This window comes from Leopardus geoffroyi, chromosome B4 (assembly GCF_018350155.1).
Source record: "Leopardus geoffroyi isolate Oge1 chromosome B4, O.geoffroyi_Oge1_pat1.0, whole genome shotgun sequence".
Lineage (NCBI taxonomy): Eukaryota > Metazoa > Chordata > Mammalia > Carnivora > Felidae > Leopardus > Leopardus geoffroyi.
The window spans coordinates 34,045,107-34,064,800 of record NC_059341.1 but is presented as its reverse complement, the minus strand read 5'-3'; the positions used below and the strand labels follow the sequence as shown (position 1 = coordinate 34,064,800).

The window sequence follows — 19,694 nt, the reverse complement described above, 5'->3', positions numbered from 1 at the left end:
TAGGGGCTCCTCAAATGTTTGGGTTAGACAGCTAAAAGAAAATACGGAGAGAATTGAGCCAGACATGTATGTGGCTTTGGGTAGGTTACTCCATCTCTCTGCCTCAGTTTCCTCATCTAATCCAATGACAATATTGGACTAGAAGTGATCTCTGATGGGCTTTCTCATATTTTGTGATCCTACAATCCTTTGCATGGGATTAGCAATATTTACATATATTCTTCAATATTCGCCATGCTCCACCGTCTTAAAGAACTTTGAACTTCTGGCACCAAATCCTTTATACAGACAGTATAAACCCATCTTTTATGAAGACAAATTCAATATACTTTGTCCCTCCTCTCTTAAAAGCATTCCTCTTATGTGTGGAGAGAACCCCAACTCCCTACTACCCCCAGTATCTCATAATTTCTGCTCTTGCAAGTCACTTCTTCTTCTTCCTTCTCTCTTCATCCACAGCATCAAAGTTTCAATTAATAATTAATTCACCTGTTGAACTGTCCAGAATCCCTGCCAGAGCTTGCTAAAGTCTTCATCAGGGTTGCTGAAGTGCTATCTGAGGTCTCTGGCATGCCATTCAACTATACATGGCCAATTATGCTTTTGGTCATATTACATGTCAAATTCAAGACTTTGAAAACATCCCTTGGGGGTCCTAGTCTGCTCTATTTTAGAGCTTTATACTGGCATCTAGGCCTATGTTTTGGCCACCAAACTTCAGACCAACTCCACCTTCATTTTTCAGAACTTTTTGACCTTCCATCATCTGCTCACCCTACATCCACTCAACCTTCTTCCAAATTATATGAAGTATGTGGGATATTTTTCTTTTCTTTTTAAATTTTTTAATGTTTATTTATTTTTGAGAGAGAGGGAGACAGAGTATGAGCAGGTGAGGGGTAGAGAGAGAGAGGGAGACACAGAATCGAAGCAGGCTCCAGGCTCTGAGCTGTCAGCACAGAGCCCGACGTGGGGCTCGAACCCACAAACTGTGAGATCATGACCTGAGCTGAAGTTGGACACTTAACCGACCGAGCCACCCAGGCGCCCCTGGGATATTTTTCTAATAAGCTCAACTCTACACCACCCCCCCCAACTCATCCTCCAATTATTTCTCCATGAAACTTTCCCAAGTTGATTAACAGAAGCTGCTAGCTTATAGAGCTCCTATTTCTATTCTGTGCTACCATAATCCTGAGTTTCTGCCCCAATATGCAATTTTTTTCTTTTCTTTTTAAATGGCATTATGGTTTTCTTTATTTTTTAACATTTATTCATATTTGAGAGAGAGAGGCAGAGTGCAAGTGGAGGAGGGGCAGAGAGAGAGATACACACAATCTGAATCATGTTCCAGGCTCTGAGCTGTCAACACAGAGCCCACGCGGGGCTCAAACCCACGAACCACGAGATCATGACCTGAGCCTAAGTCGGATGCTTAACTGACTGAGTCACCCAGGCAGGCACCCCTCCAATGTGCAATATTTATTGACATAATTACTTCTCTCATTCATTTACAACAGCAGCTGCTTACATTCATTGAATGCTTACTATGTGCTAAGTACTGTTGGGAAGTGCTCTGCATGTATCATTTCATTTCACCATCACATCAAATCTATGAAGTGCTATTATAATTCCTGTTTTGTGGAGAGAAAGTGAGTCTTAGAGAAGCTGATTTGCCCAAGTGCACACAGTAGAGGTCTAACTGTAGTTTCTACCTTCACAATCCCACAGCGCAATATTATCTCCTACTTCTTTTTCTTTTTAAGTTTATTTATGTATTTTGTCAGGGAAGGGCATGAGTGGGGGAAGGGCAGAGAGAAGGAGAGAGAAAATCCCACGCAGGCTCTGCACTTTCAGCACAGAGCCACAGAGCCTGACGTGAGGCTCGAACTCACGAACCCTGAAATCATGACTTGAGCTAAAATCAAGAGTTGGAGGCTTAACCGACTGAGCCACTCAGGTGTCCCCATCTCCTATTTCGTAAGAACCTACTGCATTCTATACAAGAGATAATGTTATACACTTATACCATTTTTTTTTTTACATTTCTATACCTATAAAATCATTTAAGGCTCAAAACAATCATGTCAGGTTAGAGGCAGTTTGTTTGTAGTGAGAAAGAAAACTACAGCTCAGAAAGCCTGACCAGTTTGGCTATGGTAACAAGGCTGGTAAGTAATTAAGTCTGGTTTTCCAAGTTGTCCATCTTTCCCATTGAAATCCCTGCTTCCTGAGTGAATACAATCTTTTCACATATAACAAGTAGAAAACAATTATAAGCAACACAGGAACAAATAACAGCAAACCCCACACCATGGAATCCAGGGAGAATGGTACCAGTGCTTACCATGGGCAGAAAATAAGTCAAGGAGGGCTTCTACAAAGAGTGAGAAGCATTATGTATTTCTTTCTACTGTCTTATTGTTTATATTTTGTCTCTGAGACTGCCTTTGACACATCTGGCAAATTCAATAGCAAATAGCAACAAAAACTGCCCCCCCCCCCAACTGCCTAGAACACCTGGAGATAGAACCAGCACCATGCCTATGAGGAAGGAATCTCTATGTGCAGGGCTGACAGATTCAGGGATGTTTCCAAATTGCTGTTTAGTAAAATATCCTGCTTCACTGACACTTGTAACATAGCCCTGAAAATAGAAGCTGGGCTAATGACTTCATTCTTTTTAAACTGCTGAAATCCTCATAGGGGAGGACACACTGGCAAAATGATGTGAGAGCCAGTAAACTTTTTTTAAAAATTTTTTTTTTTCAGCGTTTATTTATTTTTGGGACAGAGAGAGACAGAGCATGAACGGGGGAGGGGCAGAGAGAGAGGGAGACACAGAATCGGAAACAGCCTCCAGGCTCTGAGCCATCAGCCCAGAGCCTGACGCAGGGCTCGAACTCACGGACCTGGCTGAAGTCGGACGCTTAACCGACTGCGCCACCCAGGCGCCCCGTGCCAGTAAACTTTTAATGTCAATCAAGAAGCTTGAGCCTGGTAATTCTGAAGCCAATACTTGTGGTGCTCATTGCCTGGTCCAGAACTAGTCAGTCCAGTTAATTTTCACTCCCATTGTTCTCCTGACTTTTCTTATCTCCACAGAGCATTCAAATGCACTTATCTAAATGCTTTATTTATGCACTGTAACATTTAGTGGGCACCTACTATGAGCAAAGGACCATCAGATTGTTTGGGGCTATCCTGATGGACCATACATGAAGTTTATTAAGTGGAGAAGTTGATAACAGCAGATCCACTTGGTGAGGAATGGATTGGATTCCATCCCCAGTCTAATTGCAAGCTCATGTTGGAAGGCCCATCCTCTAGAATAGGATGAGGACCACTGGGCTGAATTCTGGGCGAGGGCAGGGGTGGGAGAGATGGGCATATATATTGGGGAGGAAGGTGGAGAAATGTAGGGTACCCAGAAATAACTAGACATGTATAAAACAGTAGGGGGAATAATATCAATCCATAATTTGGGCATTAGAAGAATTGTCATTCTGTCTTACTTTAAGAAAGTATTTTTTTTCTGATTTCAAAAGTAATACATGTTCATTGTTTAAAAAAATTTTAATACAGAAAAGTACAAAAAATTTAAAATTACCCATTACCCTTAACAGCATTTCACTGTTACTATTGTAACGTATTTTCCTATGTTTTCTTTGGTATGTGTCTTCTTTTTTTGTATGTATCTTTTTTTTTTAGTTTATTTATTTATTTTGGGAGAGGGAGAGAGAGAGAAAGCAAGTGGGGGAGAGGGGCAGCGAGAGAGGGAGAGGGAGAGATTCCCAAGAAGGGTCCACACTTAGCACAGAGCTGAATGTAGGGCTTGATCACACAGCCATGAGCTGAAATTAAGAGTTGGTCACTTAACAAACTGAGCCACCCAGGTGCCCCTGTATGTATCTTTTAAATAAAATTTGACCAAACTGTTCTGCAGTCTACTTTCTCCTGAACAATAGACTAGGAATTTTCCCATGCCAATAATTCTAATTCATGATTTTAAGTGGCTGCACTTTAAGTGGCTATACTTTAAGTTATTTAACCAAGATTTTACTTCCAGTCATGGATTATTTCCAATTTTTCATTATTATATGTAACTTCAAGGATTATTCATATATGTAAATGTTTATATATGTTTGATTATTTCCTAGTATTTCTAGAAATAGAATTCCTTGGTCAAAAACATGCACTTTTTTTTATTTTTATTTTTTTATCTTTTAAAGTTTATTTTATTTTGTTTTTTTTTTTAATATATGACATTTATTGTCAAATTGGTTTCCATACAACACCCAGTGCTCATCCCAAAAGATGCCCATCACCTCCCCTCTCCTCCCTCCCACCCCCCATCAACCGTCAGTTTGTTCTCAGTTTTTAAGAGTCTCTTATGCTTTGGCTCTCTCCCATTCTAACCTCTTTTTTTTTTTTTTCCTTCCTCTCCCCCATGGGTTTCTGTTAAGTTTCTCAGGATCCACATAAAAGTGAAAACATATGGTATCTGTCTTTCTCTGTATGGCTTATTTCACTTAGCATCACACTTTCCAGTTCCATCCATGTTGCTACAAAGGGCCATATTTCATTCTTTCTCATTGCCACGTAGTACTCCATTGTGTATATAAACCATAATTTCTTTATCCATTCGTCAGTTGATGGACATTTAGGCTCTTTCCACAATTTGGCTATTGTTGAGAGTGCTTCTATAAATATCGGGGTACAAGTGACCCTGTGCATCAGTACTCCTGTATCCCTTGGGTAAATTCCTAGCAGTGCTACTGCTGGGTCATAGGGTAGGTCTATTTTTAATTTTTTGAGGAACCTCCACACTGTTTTCCAGAGTGGCTGCACCAGTTTGCATTCCCACCAACAGTGCAAGAGGGTTCCCGTTTCTCCACATCCTCTCCAGCATCTATAGTCTCCTGATTTGTTCATTTTGGCCACTCTGACTGGCGTGAGGTGATATCTGAGTGTGGTTTTGATTTGTATTTCCCTGATGAGGAGCGACGTTGAGCATCTTTTCATGTGCCTGTTGGCCATCCGGATGTCTTCTTTAGAGAAGGGTCTATTCATGTTTTCTGCCCATTTCTTCACTGGATTATTTGTTTTTTGGGTGTGGAGTTTGGTGAGCTTTTTATAGATTTTGGTTACTAGCCCTATGTCAGATATGTCATTTGCAAATATCTTTCCCATTCCGTTGGTTGCCTTTTAGTTTTGTTGATTGTTTCCTTTGCTGAGACATGCACATTTTTAAATGTTTCATTTATATCGCCAAATTGTCTCTCAGGAAGTTTACACCAGTTACTTTCTCACCAGCAAGGTATGTTGGGGCTATTTTTCTGAACCCTCATCAATCCTAGGCATTTGTCTTCTTTTGTAATCCTTGTCAATTTGACAGATGAAAAACATCTCGTTGTATAAATTATTATAGTGTGTATTTTTACCTGCCAAGGTAATAAATATGCATTTTTCCTTTCAAGTGCCCTGGAATTAAACCACAAAATGAGTGTTTCCCTTTTCCTCATTCAACCATTCTTCTCCCAAATCCCTGAAAAACTATAGAAAAATCAGAGTAGAATCTGCCAAATGATCAATGCTCAGACAAACTCAGTATCATTTCACCTGAACCAATAAAAAAGGTAGTGGAACAGATGGCTCAAAACAACACATAAACCTATACATTATAACTTTGAAATGGGTAACAAATCCATGCATAGAAACTTTTTCAACTAAAACGGATACCAGTGACCCAAGTTATACTTACTACTGGCTAATATTAAAATCAGTTTGAGGGGCACCTGGGTGGCTTAGTTGGGTAAATGTCCAACTTAGGCTCAGGTCATGATCTCATGGTTTGTGGGTTTGAGCCCTGCATTGGGTTCTGGGCTGACAGCTTGGAGTCTGGAGCCTACTTCAGATTCTGTGTTTCCCTCTGTCTCTGCCCCTCCCCACTCCTCTCTCTCAAAAATAAACATTTAAAAATAACAATAAAATACAATCAATTTGAGTTTCTTCAACAATGCCCAATTCTGTGATGGGGACAAGTCCAAGATGGGCCAATCTGGCAGTCCATCCTCTATATTGAGTGGCTGACTAATCCACTCAATATTACTCTCAGCTCTTGCTTAGCTTTCTTGTCCCTTGGCTTTATCTTTGTTTTGTGGTTGACCTTTACATGATCTCCTTTTCTCCAGCATCAACAAGCCTAATATCCCATTGAAGAATTTACCCCTCCCCCATTCTCAGTGTAGTTTGCTTGTATTGATCACAACCCTTCTCTGGACTTGAAGTGGGATACAGATAGCTCTGGGAGCTGCTAGCAGCCATCTGGGGCCATGAGGTAGACCTGGCCTGCAAGAGGAACAAACCAGAAGGAGTGGAGTTGAGAAATGGAGAGAGGTAGAGCTGGACCTGGTCTCATCTGTGAGCCCTGAATCAAGTCTCATGGGGCCAGTTATATGAAACAGTAATTACGCCCTATTTTTTAACTTAGATCAGGCCAGCTTTCTCTCATGGCAAAGAAAAAATGCTTACTGAAACACTGGCTGTGGATGGATTCTGTAGTTCAATAGGAACTCAGCCCAAGTACTACAAATATCACACCCATTACTGCCACTAGCTCAGTTCATCATGACCCCCAGAGGTGTTTAGCTTTAAGGCAGCTCCAGGGATATCCCAAGCTACATGTAGCCTAAAGTCTCCCAGGATTCCTTGGACAGGCTCAGAGGCCTATCTTCTCTATCTATAGGATAAGAGAGTGAAGAGAGAGGAAGAAGATGATTTGATACAATTTTGATTCCTGGGCTACATGCATTGTCATATGGCCCTATGAAGACATGAGGATGTGAAAAGCTTGATGTCCTTGCTTCTCTCCTCTTCTACACCAAAGACTGGGTTGAAACAACAGTCTTTTGGAGAAAAGCCAAGGGGACCATGGACTGGGATGTCCCAGAGCTGGAAGACATTCTGGGTTCTGGGGTTTATCCCTAGGCTAACATTTCATAGTAGGTTACAAAAATAGATTTTTTAAAACTAATTAAATCTAACTAATTCTTGATTTGCAAGTTTCACCATCCCAGGAAAAATGATGTTTAAATGCAACTTGAAAAGTTTGCAAATCTACTTTTGCATTAATTTTCCACAATACAATGTCAAAAAATTAAGAAGTGTTTGTCCCACATCATTGGTATGTATGTTCTGTAATCAGAAATTCTAAGTATGAGCAAGCAAAAACCAAGACAGTCTATACAAGAAATCTCTAGTCACCAGAGTTGCTGCAAAATAATATCTAGAATTACCACACTCTATCATCACAATAGAGTTTCCTAGAATCATAATGTAACTTTGAAGAAGGCTTTTCCCTAATCCAACTCAGACCAAGTTCTTGAAAGTCTCTAGGAAGCACAGCAAATCTTGCTGTGTTTTACGTGTGTGTGTGTGTGTGTGTGTGTGTGTGTGTGTGTATAATTATATGCATACCCTTGTGATTGGTTCCTTTTGCAGTGAGGAGGGACAGAAGCTGTCTTTCCAATTCTACCTTCCTTTGCTGCTCACAGTGCTCTTAAAAATAAAAACATCAGCTTCAATATTCCATAAGGCATAGGTCAAGTTCAGTCCACTTGGGTTATATTTGAATAGGACTTATTTTACACAGCTCTGTTTTCAATTGTGAAAGAGAAAAAAATAAAAGGAATTGAGAAAAGAGAGAAGAGGGGAGAGAGCATATGATACTGCATATTTAGGAAGTGGAATAATGGTAGAAGATGCCCTGAGAAAGCCTCAGAATGGAACCAACAAACTTGAAACTGCTGGTATACAAACTGGTATTTTTTAGATTTAAGAGAACACATCCAAATGGATCAGCCCTTTATTTTTACCTTATTTGATTTGATTTTTGAGAGAGAGAGAGCATGTGAGCAGGGAGAGGGGCAGAGGGAGAGAGAAGGAATCTTAAGCAGGCTCCACAACCAGCATGAGATTATGACCTGAGCTGAAACCAAGAGTCAGATGCTTAACTGACTGCGCCACCTATGCACCGCTTTTTTCTTTCTCTCTCTTTCTTTCTTTCTTTCTTTCTTTCTTTCTTTCTTTCTTTCTTTCTTTCTTTCTTTCTTTCTTTCTTCCTTCCTTCCTTCCTTCCTTCCTTCCTTCCTTCCTTCCTTTCCTTCCTTCCTCCTTTCTTTTCCTTTCCTCCTTTCTCTCTCTCTCTCTCTCTCTCTTTCTCTCTCTCTTCCTAGAGCGTGTGGATCAGCCTTTTTCAGAGAAGGAAAAGATGTCAAATCTTCCTTTGTCCAGTGCCTACTGAGGGAATATACAGGATCCCAAATCCTCCTTACTCCCCTTGAGGTCATTGAAGTTCTGTTTGATTTAAGCTTCCGATTCTTTTTCATTAATTCATCATGTTACGGTCAAGGCACTTGTAGGTACTGATGGCATTCCAAGATCAAGTAGACATAGGGTCTTGACCTCAAGGAGCTAACAATAGGGCAGGGAAAGTGAGACACAGATAGAAAATGGACTTTGCCAGGTGGAAAGTACTATCTTGTGATACTAAGAAGGCTTCCATTTAAGAGATCAGGGAAGTTTTATGGCAGGGTTATTTGAGTGGTCCCTCAACAGAGAGGTATAGAAAAAGGCATTCCAAGAAGTGAGGCCCCTTTTCCCCTTGTTTCAGTTCCTACATGCAGAGAAGAATCAGCGATTCCCCCCTCCCCTCAGCCCAACCTTATCAGAGCTTTTTGGAAGCACCTCAGTGCCCCACAGGGGAAGCAGATTGAAGTTTAAAAAGAAACATAATTTGAAAGGATAAATATTAACATGTGAACATCTAAGTGGAGAGAGGGATGGGTGGAGTTTGAGTTTATCTTCTTTTTGCTTATTTGTGCACTTTCATTTTGGGAAAGAATGGACTATGGAACGTACTTTTGTAATGAGAAAAAATAAAAACAATTTAAAAACATCAACCCCACTCTCCCCCAAAAAGAAGAGAAAAGGAACAAGAAGAGCATCCACATCTTTTCCACATTTAATGGTATTTTGAGTCCTCTTATCTCTCCATGATCACAGGTCTTTAGTATTGCCAGAGTTTCATCCTGCTTGGAAACCCAGCCTGTATGCATCAACCAGAGCTGCACCATGTTTCAGAGTTGCCTCCGGAGAGTATGTCATGGAAAAATCATTGGCTTTAATAATACCAGAGGCAGTGAAATAAAATTTCTAAGATAGTTTAGGCCATTTGGGCCAGAGGTCCCTAACCTCATCTAAAAGAGAAGTTACTTTCATTTTCTGCCAATCTTGAATTTCTGACAGTGAAAGCCTTAGGAATGAGTGGGGACAGAAGATAGCTGAGGGCCACCACTATTGACTCCATCTCCTGCCTGCTTGCTGGGAAGCCTTGTTTAATTTGGGAGGAAGAAAGGGGGTACAAGCCGAGTCGAGACTATGTAATGGCAGGTGATCTGAAAGTTCTATTGTATAAGCTTAAGCTTTGCTACTGGTGTGTCACTAATGGGTGCCACATAGTGATGTCCTCAGCTCTCAGGGCTTCCTGGTAGGACCAGGAATGGCCAGAGCCTCCCATCAAGCCTCCTCCTGTGGGAGTACCTTGTCAGTTCACCTTCTACGTGTATCATAACTTGGCACACATACAGAAAACACTGAGATATAATTTCAATATGTACTGTTACACCACAATTTACTAGTCTGGAGCAGCTGTCTTATGAAAAGTGATGTGAAAACAACAACAGCAAGCATTCACAGAGCTGTTCCTTTGTTCCAGGTCCTAGGATGCTTGATGCATTAATTCCGTGGTGGATATCACCAGCTTTTGCCTGCTCAGCATCCAGGCTGGGTAATAGCACCTACATTGTCTGTGGGAATTGTCTTTCCACACTGCATGCAGGCCTGTGGGCATGACAACTAAGATGCCTTGTTCTCCACCTATGAGGTAGACAGCACATGGCCCAGCCAAGGCCACGCTGACTTCTCTTCCTATAATTCAGTGTTAAGCAGAGAGACACAAGAATGGAAAACAACCTGAGCTGATATATCCCATTGTGAATATCCTGAAGAAGGAAACTGGTTATCTTTCTACTCTCTAGATCCCATTAGCTGCCCTAGTCCTCATCCTTTGCAAGACCTAGTAATATAATTTTCATTCAATTATGTTAGCTAATCCATATTCTTCCAATAAGTTTCTTCCACCCTCCCCAAAGTTAGACCTAAAGTCTATCTTTGTTGTTTGCAACAACAACAAAAAACCCAAAGGTATAAGCTAACCTTCTTAAGAACCTCATTTTGTGTCATTATTATCCCTATTTTAAGATAAGATAATTGAACTTCAGAGATGTTAAAAAAAATTGCCCAAGGTCACACAGCTAACGAGTGGCAACCACAATCAGAATTTTAAGCCAAGTCCATCTGACATAGAGGCATGAGAAGACTGCAGATTTTGTCATGAGGGCAAAATTAACTCAACACCCCACTTCTCCACTCTCTGCATAGAACACTGGTTACATCAATGTCTCTGAACTGCAGTAATTCCAAGTTAAAAAATGGGAAAAATAATGCTCATTTCACAGAGTTGTTGAGGGTTGATGGAAATATGTACATGAAAGCAGTGGCCTGGAGTATGTGCTTAATACACATTAATATCTTTTCCCTAAATATGAAATTTATTATCTCTGCAGAGTTAATTCAATAAACTAATTGAGGTCTTGTTTAGTTCAGAGATTACTGCTTCTGAGTTGACGCAAATACAATCTCTCCCTCCTACTCTCTATTTCTCTCTCTCTCTCTCTCTCTCTCTCTCTCTCACACACACACACACACACACACACACACACACACACACAGAGTTTTGTTTATGGGGGTTTCCTCTCATATCTTTATCCTCCATCTGTGTCCTGAGGTCCTCTCTGTGGAAGGCCTATCAGAAAATACATATGCCCTTAAGAAAAGGATCAGAGGGGATACATACATAGGCATACAATCTAAATCTTCCACCCAATATGCTTTTGGAGAAGGCAGAGAGAAAAAATTTTCATTCCTCTTAGGAATGATAAAAATGAGGCACAGAGACACTAAATATCTGTCTTCAGGTTACACAGCAAACCAAAGGCTAAGAGGGGACACAGAAATTCTACACTAAGCCATTTGGTCTGAAAATACCAGAGCCTGGAAGAGAAAGAGCAGGTTTTGTGGTGCCTGAGTGGTTCAGTCAGTTAAGCCTCCAGCTCTTGATATCAGCTCAGGTCATGATCTCACGTCTCGTGAGTTCGAACATCACGTCAGGCTCTGTGCTGACAGCCTGGAGCCTGCTTCAGATTTTGTGTCTCCCTCTCTCTCTGCCCCTTCCTCACTCACACTCTGTCTGTCTCTCTCAAAAATAAATAAACATTAAAAAAACTTTGTTTTAAAAAGAAAGAGAAGGTTTTTTAAGTTGCTGTTTTTTTTCTGCCCCCATCTCTTCCCTCCTTTACCCACTTCCCTTCCCAATTCAATTAAAACAGCTCCATCTTTTAAACACTTGCATTAGGGATGCCTGGGTGACTCAGTGGGTTAAGCATCTGACTTGGCTCAGGTCATGATCTTGCAGTTCATGGGCTCAAGCCCCACATCAGGTTCTGTGCTGACAGTTCAGAGCCTGGAGCCTGCTTCAGATTCTGTGTCTCCCTCTCTCTGCCCCGCCCCAACTCACACTCTGTCTTTGTTTCTCTCTCAAAAATAAATAAAAATTAAAAAAATTAAACATCTACATTAGGCACATTTCTAAGAAAATTTCCCCAGATCCCTGTCCAACTTTCAATGACCTTATAATTCTCTTAATAGGGGAAAAAAGCCCCAAAGATGTGTTCTGTATGCTGTAAAAATTAAAGTCCCCAGGGGCACGTGGGTAGCTCAGTCGATTGAGCATCCAACTTTAGCTCAGGTCATGATCTCACAGCTTGTGAGTTCAAGCCCTGCGTTGGGCTCTGTGCTGACAGCTTGGAGCCTGGAGCCTGCTTCCAATTCTGTCTCCCTCTCTCTCTGCCCCTAACCCACTCACATTCTGTCTCTGTCTCTCTCAAAAATAAATATTCAAAAAATGAAAAAAAATATTTTAAAAATGAAATTCCCTTAAAAATATACAGATAAGGGCAAAGTGTTATTTGTAGTGACATTTCTGATGCTTCTGCAGAGATAAATTAGGTTTTTCTAGGATTGTGAAAAACACAACTAAAAGACCTATTTAGTCAGTCAGTTAACAAGTATTTATAAACTGCCTGCCATAAGCAAGGAATTTACCCAAATAGACATTAGCTCATAACAAGAATGAAAGAAAATCCATACAGCTTGAACTTATTCAACATAATTATGACTCTCATGATTCTTCTGGTTTCTAGGGCCAAGAAAACAAAACTGTGATATGATAATATCTGGGATTTCTTTTCTTCTTCACATTCATTTCTTTCGATCGTGAAGGTTTTGAGGGTTCTTTGTTATTGAAATGGCAACATACAACAGCAAGTGAATTTTTAAAACTTAAAAATCATCTATAATACATTATTTTAGCACAGCAACTTGCATGTGAATATTGTGTCTTCCAGGTGCACACACATTACTTAATGGCACAAACGTGGTATGCTTGTTATTTTATGTTTCGTTGTCCATTTAATCATAAATCTTTTCCATGTTTCTTTGTACATGTCTCTGGATTTAAGCTTTTGTTATGAATGCAAAGTATTCCATTGTGTTGATGTACCACACATTTTCCCACTATTCCTCTAATGTTAGACTTTTCAGCTTTTTCTATTTTTTTCCTATTAAAGCTAACACAGTAGAAGATATCTTTCATGCATTTGGAATTTCAAAAATCTTTATTAAATAACTTTGTTGGGAAAAATTCTAGAATATAGTACTTCTAGGACTTTTCCTGTACACTGGCATGTTGTATTCCCCCCAAATTTTACCTATTGCACTCTAAACAGCATTATGTTATTCTTTTTTAAATTTGTTAATTGTTAGCAAAAAGGAAAACAGTATCACAGTGTTGTTATAATTTGCACTTTTGATTATTGTCAAAATAAACACATATTTGTGTGTTTGCTCATTTGTTTCCTCATGTGAGTGAATTTCTTTTTATGGACCCTGAATTTATCCATGGAGGTTTTTTTCCCCCCAGTCAGGTTTATGGAGGTATAATTTACATATTATAAAATTTACTGTTTTTAGTGGAGAGTTCTGGCTTTTAACAAGTACATGCTGTTATAAAATAGTTCTTTTATCCCTGAACTTTCCTTGTTCCCCTTTGTAATCAACTTCTCCCTCACACCTCCAGCTCCTGGAAATTGTTAATCTTTATTTTTTTCTCTATAGTTTTGTCTTTTCCAGTATGTCATGAAAATGGAATCATAGTGTATAGTGTGTTTTTTTTTTTTAATTCTGAAGAATGTTTTTGGTAGTATTCAAACTACTTCATTAAAGGTTTGGTTCAATGTAAGAGAGCAACAGGAAGAACAGAAGTTGTAATTGTCACTCAGTTTCTTGTACCACCACACCTGGGATAAAGAGCTTTTTAGAAATGAGAATTCAAAAAGCCTAAGTCAATGTTTAACTTTTTCTGCTTCTCCCTTTTCAACACCCCACCTCTCTCTCTCTCTTTCTCTGTCTCTTTCTCTCTCTCTCTCTCTCTCTCTCTCTCTGCATGTGTGAGCAGAGGAGAGAGAGAGAGAGAGAGAGAGAGAGAGAGAGAGAGAATCTTAAGCAGGCTCCATGCTCAGCACTGAGCCTGATGTAGGGCTCGATCCCATGACCCCGGAATCAAGACCTGAGCCAAAATTCAGAGGGATGCTCAACTGATTGAGCCACTCAGGCACCCCTAAAGACATTAGCTTTTAATCTATAATATAAAATGCAAATATTTCCCCCACTCTATTCATTTTCTGTCAAATTTTAAATTTAAATTTGAATGAACAGTTCTCTCCCCCATGGATTGATTCAAATAATCCATGATTATTGATTCAAAATAATCCATAGATATAAAATAGATTGAATTCTATTTTTTTTTTTTTTTGCTAGCTGTTCTAGAATTTGACTTTTTAATATTTAATTTGATTCAACTTTAGTTTTGGCCAGTGTTTGCAGTAAGGCAAAGACTTTAAAACTTTCTTGGATGTGACCCACAATAAGAAATACATTTTACATCATGACTAAGTACACACAAACAGATATACACAGAAATAAAACTGAAACACATGTTTTGGGAAACAAAGCTTCCACTCACTGCAGGGGATGCACTCTGATATTTTCTATTCTATTATATTGTGTTTTCTTTTTCAAATGCTGGCCATGACCCACCAAACTGATTTCATGACCCACTGATGAGTCTGAAAAAGTATAAAATAGGATTTTATTAATGCATCACATTCCTGTTAGGTATTTGCACTCTACGCTTGGGTGACACCTGCAGATAAATGGATATACATGGATTAAACCGGGTCAGTTGGACATTTTCTTCCAGGGCCATGTAGAAGCAAATTGCTCCTTTTCATAGACTAGATTTTGGTGGTCACAGTAGAGAGGGGCATGGTTTTGCTCTTCCCAGTGTAGCCATCTAGTGGACTGGCAGCCTTCACAGGGTTGGCCTAGCCTGTCCTGTGAGGTGGGTCAGCTCTGAGGTGGCCTGTTGGTACAGGGTCTTTGGGTTTGGGGTAGCAGAAGCCACCATGAGCCATCTTTCATGTGGAATTAGTCAAAAGCAGCTCCAGTTCATCTGAGAGCTAAGAGCAGTCCAGGTGAAGCATGCCTATGGCCCAGCTTTGCCAAGTGAATGCTGGGGAAAGCCTGTGCAAGGCTCATGCTGGGTAAGTGAAGGCATTGTCTCAGGAGGTGAGGTAGACTCCATGAGGAGATAAAATAGTGTGTGTGTGGCTGTGCACAGGTTGGAAAAACAATGACTAAAGGGAAGGATGGAGGCTGTTATAACTATCTTGGGTTGTTTAGAGAGAGGCACCAAGAAAGGGCTTGCTTGTCTAGGTCAGAGCCTGAGAATGCAGAGACAAATAGTCCTGTGTAGCAGTGTGGGAGAGCTATGATCATTCTGTAGTCAGGAAATACCTCCCAGCCACTCACTCAGTGGCCCTGGCACATAATGTTTTGTGATCCACATTAGGTAGCTTGTATGATCTTTAAACAGCATCTTAATTCTCTTGCCTATTTATTAGGTGAATGACTGAGCCATTCTGAGGGTTTCAGAAGATACAGTACTTTCATACCTATTCCTCAAGGAGACCATAACTATTTCTCTATTTAACCAAAATTAAAGAGTATAAGGCAGCTGTGATGGATGAATTTCTGGTTCTAGTTTGGTAGATGATGCTTAATAGTGTATTTAAAATTCTAACTTCTCATTCCCAGAGTTTTGAGGCCTTACCTCATTTCCTTGAGCACCTTAGGTATTGCTGTGTAGTTTCTGCCTCCCACCTGCTTTACAGCACTTATGAATATTCATGAGATAATATTAGAATGTGAGCATTGGAAGAACATCCCACAACAAGGTTTGCTTGCCAGGCTGCAATAGTACTTGTAGAGAGCTTACCCTGGTGCCTGAATTTTCAGGGAAACTAAGATTTTAGGATTTCCCTTAAGCTTGGAGGAGTTCAAACCATTCAGGAGTTTGACCTGAGAAGGATAATGCTTTATAATTCTTAAGTGATTTTGTTGTTGCTTTTCCCTTCTTTAGAGTGACCATTGCATTCCTAACCTCTCCTGTACTTTCTATGTCCGGTCTCCTTGCAGTGGGTGGAAGATCTACACATGTAACTCTGGCTAGTACTAACAGATGTGAAATCTATAAATCTACAGGGAGCCATGGCTTTCACCCTATAGACTTGCAAAGGCACACATCTCTTTTTCCCCTTGCACTGGAGTATAAATCAGAACATTTCATTTAGTGAGAAAACCTATTGTGGAGAGATGCTTCCTCCCTCCTCTGAAATATCACCTTCATCCTGAGCCTCTTTGAAGCATCTGGATCCCTGCCATCTGTCTTCACTTGAGCTTCTAGGCATTCACAACAATTGTATACCCTGCCCTACAGCAGCACCTTATTTAAGAAGCTTAGTTTAACTATCAAGTTCAACTGGGAAAATGTCATCCTAATCCATTGGAATGGTGGATTGCAAATTTCATTCATTAGGCTCACCTGGGAGCTTTAAAAAATCCTACTGTTTAGGCTGTATCCCAGATCAATTAAGTCAGAATCTCAGGAGATGGGACCCAGGCATCAGTATTTTTTTAAGCTCCCCAGGTGTTTCAACATGCATTCAGGATTGAGAACCACTGAATAGTATTGCAGGGACCCAGCAGTTCAGCCTTCTGTTTATCTTTCATTTTAGCAAGATTTTGCCTTTCCTGTGAAAGGAATCTTTTTTTGTTATGTTTTTTAAAGTTTATTTATTTATTTTTGTGAGAAAGAGAGAGAGAGAGAGAGAGAGAGAGGCAGAGAGAGAGAGAATCCCAAGCAGGCTCTGCACTTTCAGCATGGAGCCCGATGTGGGGCTCAAGCTCACAAACCGTGAGATCATGACCTGAGCCGAAACCAAGAGTCGGAAGCTTAACTGAGCCACCCGGGCGCCCTGAAAGGAATCTTTACAACAATTAAAAACTCTAAATAGTTGATCACAGTGCTAGACCAATAAGAAAGCTTTCTTGGGGGGGGGGGGGTGGAGAGGAACGAGATGGGTTGGCTAGCAAGGAAAGGACTTCATACACACAAAGTATTTTGCTATGGAATTGTAATCATTCGATTCTGAAACAAGATGCAGTCCCCTAGAAGCCATTCGACCCTTCCCTTTGCTACCTGGAAGGAATGAACTTGACCATCCTTTTGTTAAAAATCTCCAAGAGAAGTCGTGTGCTGTATCCCGCGCAGCCTCCCGGTACATGCGTCTATGTGCCTATTTTAGCTGTGGCTGTGTACTTAGCTGTGTAGGCAAGCGCTAGCGCCCTCTGCTGGAACAAAGTAGAATTCTCTCCTCGCGTAACAATTGTTTCTTCAGGCTGAGGTAATGGATTCGTTTCCTTGAGCTCACCAGAAAGGACGAGGTTTCGACAAGGACTTCCTGGCATTTATTCCTCTGACATCTGGCATACCACTGGTTTGTCTGGGTTATTTCTTTGATTGTAGGAAAGAAACACAAAGCATATTGGATGAAAGTGCTGGGAAACTGAGCCCGGCTCCTTCTCTGAGAGGTTTTGGAGCGTTCATTTGTGATGCTTGGTATTGGCACCAGTGGGGTATTGTGTGGTAATGGAGACACTGAGACTGGAGTGTAACTCCCACTGGTTAAGAGAGTCGTGCATTTAAAGGGAGACGAAATAATAATTCCAAGAAACCCAAAGATGTCAGAAGGGAAAATGCTTCCCAATCATAAGCAATTTAAAGATGTGATTTTTTTTTTTTTTAAGGCAGCAATCAAGACATACAACCTTGTCATTTGGGAGATTTGTTCACCCAGAGGAAGACTTGATGGTACTCACCGGTTAGAGCTTCAAAGGGCATCTCCTCGATACGTAACAAATGCTGGCTCTCCACCGTCAGTCCGTCCTCAGTATGCAGGTGCGGCTGCTATGGCTGCGCACATCGTTAAGTGCTGCACACTCCACCTTCCCGCTGGACCACCCACCGGAGGTTAGCATCGGGAGTCTCCAAGGTACAGCCTCTTCTCCCCCTTGTCCCTTCGCTGCAATTCTCTCTCAGGGTACAGGGATTAACAGTCGAGGCAATGAGGAAGGAATGAGATCCTGGGTGTCTGCCGCTCGCTCCTTGTCCTCACCGCTGCATCTCAGCTGGGGTTGGAGAAGTCCGTGCAGCAGAGCTGGATGCTGGCTCGTCACGGTTGCTATGGTGATCAGGAGCAGGCGACTTGACGGTGGCTGGGGAAGGCAGTGGAGAAGAGGTAACAGATGAGTGATGACGTGCTTGACTCTCCTGGGATCTGTTGAGCCACAAGAGAGCTAAGAGAAGTGGAGTTCCTGGATGGTACTATCCAGAATGTCTGTTCTTCAGCTTCAAACCAAAACCAAAACCAAACCCTCCCTCTTCTGGGATTCTTTCCCTCCCTCCCTCCATCCCTCCCTGATCCCTATCTCAACACACACCCTAGCATTTTAAGGCTTGGAAATTCCAGTGCTATTTTGATGTTCCTTGCCCTAGGGAATCCCGCATGGCTCCCTGGGGGAAGTGTGCAGTTGCAAGAGGCCTCTTAAGGATCCTTTTTCTGAGAAGGGCTCCTGCTGCTGGAGTCTAAAGAATCATCTTTCACACTTCCAAATGACTCCCCCTGGATTGTCATGGCCCACGGAACTTGAAAGAAATCTGCCAAGCACTAAAAGATGGAGGGCAGGATAGATTTAAATAAATTCCTATCAGGATTTGCTTATTATGATTATAGCTTTATAATCAGAGCAGGAAGAAGCCTTAAAGATTATTTCGTCTTCAAGGATCATTGGCTTCAGTATGATATCCTTCTCAGCTATGTGGTCAAAAGCAGATTGACTCCAGCCAGAACTCTCAGAAGAGGTCTGACCCTTGCCTGATGACTTTGAGAAGGGGCTCTTGCTTGTCCAAAGGGTATCCCCTAATCACATCATTGTCTACCTCATTAATTAGTGTTTCCCTTATTTCCATAATCATTATTATGAGGAGTGGAACTGACAGATTCAGGGGTTGTAGTGTAGAGGTGGTCCCTGCTTGTCATCGCGAGTCCCTCATTCATCACACAACTCTGCATCTGTGTCCGTTCCACCCATAGATCTGCAGGTGTTTTGCTCTAGTTCTAGAATAAGGGAGGGAATACATTTTTACTGAGCTCTGACAATGTTCCTGGACTTTTCATGGGTTATTTCATTTAATCCTCCTGTCAACTTGTGAGATTTTACATCACTGTTTTATAAATTAAGAACATAAAAGCACAAAAAGTAAGTTTCTTGCTTGTGTAAGGGTATTCAGCTAGAGAAGTGACAAAGCTGGAATGGCTGCCCAGTTCTGTTTGACATGATAATGGAAGGTAGGAGGCCATCTGGGTAGGAAAAACTTCCTGGGATGTTCAGAATCACTGGTAATTTCTCCCACTTCTCATGTACTGCTTTAATCTATTTCCACTGTTTTTAAAAAGAAATAAAATGTTTATTTTAGAAAACTTGAAAAATGTAGAAACATAAAGGAATAAAAGCCATCCATACTCCTACCATCCAAAGAAAACTATGATTAAGGGCACCTGGGTGGCTCAGTCAGTTATGTGTCCAACTTCCGCTCAGGTCATGATCTCTGGTTCACGAGTTTGAACTCCGTGATGGACTCCGCTGACAGCTCAGAATTTGAAGCCTGCTTCAGATTCTATGTCTCCCTCTCTCTGCTCCTCAACTGCTTGTGCTCTCTCTGGAAAATAAATAGAAACATTTTAAAAAATTAAAAAAAACTCTGATTAATATTCCTGTTTTCTTCCAGTCTTTTTTCTTCTTATCATTAAACTAAGACTGTCATACGTAAATGTTTGTGTCACCCCCCAAATTCATATGGTGAAACCTAATCTCCAATCGATGGTATTTGGAGGTAAAGCCTCTGGGAAGTGATTAGGTCATGAAGTCCTCATGAATGGAAGGAGCACTCTTATAAAAGAAACTTCAGAGAACTCCCTGGCCCTTCTGCCATG

At 40.9% G+C, this 19,694-nt stretch overlaps 1 protein-coding gene across 2 annotated transcripts in view; it reads right to left on the bottom strand.

Moving 5' to 3' along the window:
* The window catches only part of MICAL3 (microtubule associated monooxygenase, calponin and LIM domain containing 3), a 231,084-nt gene extending 211,728 nt beyond the window's left edge, over positions 1-19,356 (bottom strand). The window contains exons 1-2 of one of the 2 annotated variants that reach the window (XM_045463989.1): positions 19,260-19,356; positions 17,521-17,916 (exon numbers count right to left, since the gene is read on the bottom strand). The gene's annotated coding sequence lies outside the window, so the exon portion shown is untranslated. Of the gene's footprint in view, positions 1-17,520; positions 18,410-19,259 lie in introns of those variants that run through there. The other variant, XM_045463988.1, reaches the window with a different exon arrangement.
* Between the last annotated feature and the right edge of the window lie 338 nt (positions 19,357-19,694).